Raw genomic sequence first — 4,587 nt, forward strand, 5'->3', positions numbered from 1 at the left:
ACCCTCTGTGTGAAAAAGTTGCCCCATAGGTCTCTTTCCCCTCTCACCCTAAACCTATGCCCTCTAGTTCTGCACTCCTCCACCCCAGGGAAAAGACTTTGCCTATTTACCCTATCCATGCCCCTTAGGTCTCTTTTATATCTTTCCCCTCTCACCCTAAACCTATGCCCTCTAATTCTGGACTCCCCCACCCCAAGGAAAAGACTTTATTTACCCTAACCATGCCCCTCATAATTTTGTAAACCTCTATAAGGTCACCCCTCAGCCTCTGACACTCTGACACTCCAGGGAAAACAGCCCCAGCTGTTTCCCTAAGCCTCTCCCTGTAGCTCAAATCCTCCAACCCTGGCATCATCCTTGTAAATCTTTTCTGAACCCTTTCAAGTTTCACAACATCTTTCTGACAGGAAGGAGACCAGAATTGCACGCAATATTCCAACAGTGGCCTAACCAATGTCCTGTACAGCCGCAGCATGACCCCCCAACTCCTGTACTCAATACTCTGACCAATAAAAGAAAGCATACCAAACGCCACCTTCACTATCCTATCTACGACTCCAACTTCAATGAGCTATAAACCTGCACTCCAAGGTCTCTTTGTTCAGCAACACTCCCTGGGGCCTTACCATTAAGTGTATAAGTCCTGCTAAGATTGCTTTCCCAAAATGCAGCACCTCGCATTTATCTGAATTAAACTCCATCTGCCACTCCTCAACCCATTGGCCCATCTAGTCAAGATCCTCTTGTAATCTGAGGTAACCTTCTTCGCTGTCCACTACACCTCCAATTTTGGTGTCATCTGCAAACTTACTAACTGTACCTCTTATGCTCACATCCAAATCGTCAACCGTTATTTTCAAAATGGAGTGAATTCCTGTTCGCTGTTGCACAATTCTTGTCCCTGGCGCTAGGTATCGTGGAGGAGTTGACTCAGCGTTGGCATCACGTGATTAGTTGGCTCATGCACTTTCTCACGAAAGGTATTGTGGAATGTTTGTGGAGTTGGAAAAGCATTGTGAAAATGTCTCTACAGCCTGAGGGCAAGACTCAGGGAGCAATCTGTTATTCTAAAACTTTAAAGAGTTGAGGGAGGAGTGAAATTTCACTGGGATTGGGAAGAATAACAGGAAGGCAGAGTACTGGGTCAATGGAAAGATTCTTGGTAGTGTGGAGTCCGTGTACACAGATCCCTGAAAGTTGCCACCCAGATGGATAGTGCTGTTAAGAAGGCATACGGTGTGTTAGGTTTCATTCGTAGAGGGATTGAGTTCCAGAGCCGCAATATCATGCTGCAACTATACAAAATGCTGGTGCGGCCACACTTGCAAAAGCCCTTCATCAGGAATAAAGGCAGTGAGCCTGAAGCGTGGAGAGATGAAGGGCTTTTGCCCGAAACGTCGATTTCGAAGCTCCTTGGATGCTGCCTGAACTGCTGTGCTCTTCCAGCACCACTAATCCAGAATCTGGTTTCCAGCATCTGCAGTCATTGTTTTTACCTCGTTACATTTGTATTAAGAGCCTTTTACTCTATTATTGTTCAAAAAAGTATGTTCAGATGTTAAAGAGTATCTGCAGACTCATGAGACATCTGTTTCAGGTACTAATCACTGCAAAAAAGTGCCAGCACAGGCGCTTGGACATGGTCGGTCAGCTGCTCAGAGACCGGAAACTCTGCCCATAGTGGGTGAGGGAGAGAAAGGTGTTACTTTTGGCGCATGTGTGGAGATATCCAGAGGGGGTGAGTAGGCTGTGCAGAAGAAATTCAGGGTTAGTCAGGGTCAGATGTTAGCGAGGATGAGAGTGGGTAGGTAAGATGTTGCAGGAAATGGTGGGAACCGTAGCAGAGATAGGGTGAGTGTGAGATATCGCTGAAGAGATGGTGGCACTTTCATTGGCAGAATGAAGGTCATTGATCTAGCAAGCAACAATTTGATTTCAGATAGTCAACATGGTTTTGTCAAGGGCAGGTCGTGTCTTACAAGCCTCATTGAGTTTTTTTGAGAAGGTGACCAAGCATGTAGATGAGGGTAGGGCAGTTGACGTGGTATACATGGACTTCAGTAAAGCCTTTGATAAGGTTCCACATGGTAGGCTGTTGGAGAAAATACAGAGGCATGGAATTGAGGGTGATTTAGCAGTTTGGATTAGAAACTAGCTTTCTGAAAGAAGGCAAGCAAGTGGTGGTTGATGGAAAATATTCAGCCTGGAGTCCGGTTACTAGTGGTGTGCCACAAGGATCTGTTTTGGGACCACTGCTGTTTGTCATTTTTATAAATGTCTGAGACACAGGCAAAGGTGGATGGATTAGTAAATTTGTAGACAACACTAAAGTAAGTGGAGGAGTGAACAGTGTGGAAGAATGTTACAGGTTGCAGGGGGACTTGGATAAACTGTAGAATTGGGCTGAGAGTTGGTAAATGGAGTTCAATGCAGCTAAATGTGAGGTGATGCATTTTGGGAAGAAAAACAGGAAGGCAGAGTATTGGGTCAATGGAAAGATTCTTGGCCGTGTGGATGTGCAGAGGGATCTTGGAGTCCATGTACACAGATCCCTGAAAGTTGCCACCCAGGTTGATAGTGCTGTTAAGAAGGCATATGGTGTGTTAGTTTTCATTCGTAGAGGGATTGAGTTCCAGAGCCGCAATATCATGCTGCAGTTATACAAAATGCTGGTGCAGCCACACTTGGAACATTGTGTACAGTTCTGGTCGCCATATTTCGGGAAGAACGTGGAAGCATTGGAAAAGGTGCAGAGGAGATTTACCAGGATGTTGCCTGGTCTGGAGGGAAGGTCTTATGAGGAAAGGCTGAGAGACTTGAACCTGTTGTCACTGGCAAGGCGGCGGCTAAGAGGGGATTTGATAGAGACATACAGGATGATCAGAAGACTAGATAGGGTAAACAGTGAAAGTCTTTATCCTAGGATGATGACATCAGCGTGTACGAGAGGGCATAACTACAAATTGAGGGATGATAGATTTAAGACAGATGTCAGAGGCAGGTTCTTTACGCAGAGTGGTAAGAGCGTGGAATGCCCTACCTGCTAATGTAGTCAACTCAGCCACATTAGGGAGATTTGAACAATCCTTACATAAGCACATGGATGATTTTGGGATAGTGTAGGTTTTTTCTAGGATGATGATAACAGCGTGTACGAGAGGGCATAACTACAAATTGAGGGGTGATCAATTTAAGACAGATGTCAGAGGCAGGTTCTTTACTCAGACAGTGGTAAGGGTTTGGAATGCCCTACCTGCTAATGTAGGTAACTCAGCCACGTTAAGGAGATTTAAACAATCCTTAGATAAGCACATGGATGATTTTGGGATAGTATAGGGGGTACGAGCTGAGAATAGTTCACAGGTCGGCGCAACATCGAGGGCCGAAGGGCCTGTTCTGCGCTGTATTGTTCTATGTTCAATGTTGTATCTTCTTCCTACGTTCCTTGCATTCCTTCAGCTGGTTGAGACTGCACTGGCCTGGATTGTAACCCTGGTCCATGGTTCCAGTAGAAAGGTGTCCTCTGTTGGCCCGAGAGAATAGGACATCCTGCGTCTGCATCACCTCACCCCATCAGCAGCATCTCCATGTCCCTGCCCACAAACAGAGGCACCAATTTTCCGTTGTCTACGACATTCGGGGCTAATGTGCATTCTTAATATTTGCACTAACAATGTTCTGCATATAAATGAAGTGATTTGTTAAGTTGGAGATGTGTAGTCTACATATTTGCAAGTAAATGAAGTGATTTATTAATTTGTATAGTCAGTCTTAAAATTTGCAGTAGCCATGACTTGGAGATGCCGATACTGGACTGGGATGGACAAAGTTAAAAATCACATAACGCCAGGTTATCGTCCAACAGGTTTATTTGGTCGTACTAACTTTTGGAGCGCTGCTCCTTCATCGGGTAGTCATGGAATATAAGCTTATACTCCTTATTCTCCACGACCACCTGATGAAGGAGCAGCGCTCCAAAGGTTAGTGCTTCCAAATCAACCGATTGGACTGTAACTTGGTGTTATGTGATTTTTAACTAGTTACAGTAGTTATATTTTCAATGTGAATGAACTGATTTGCTGATTTGCATATTCATTCTTAATATTTGCAGAAGTTTATTTTCCATGTAAATGAAGTGATTTATTGATTTGGAGTTGTGCATTCTTCATGTTTCTAATAGTACTGTTTTGCAAGTAAATGAAGTGATTTGATAATTTGGATATTCATTCTTAATATTTACAGTAGTTAACTTTTCCATATAAATGAAGCAATTTAATAATTTGAAGATGTTTCTTAATATTCACAATAATGATATTTTGCATGTGAATGAAGTGATTTATTAATTTTTAAATGTGCATTTTTAATAGTTGCAATATTAATATATTGCACGTAAATAGTGATTTATTAATTAGAATATTCATTCTTAATATTTACAGTAGTTGCAGTTTCCATGTAATGAAGTGATTTAATAATTTGGAGGTGTGCATTCTTAATATTTGTAGTAGTTATATTTTCAATATAGATTAAGTGATTTATTAGTTTGGATGTGTGCGATCTTAATATTCGCAATAGTAATATTTTGCATGG

This window comes from Chiloscyllium plagiosum, chromosome 51, assembly GCF_004010195.1.
Source record: "Chiloscyllium plagiosum isolate BGI_BamShark_2017 chromosome 51, ASM401019v2, whole genome shotgun sequence".
NCBI classification, from domain to species: domain Eukaryota; kingdom Metazoa; phylum Chordata; class Chondrichthyes; order Orectolobiformes; family Hemiscylliidae; genus Chiloscyllium; species Chiloscyllium plagiosum.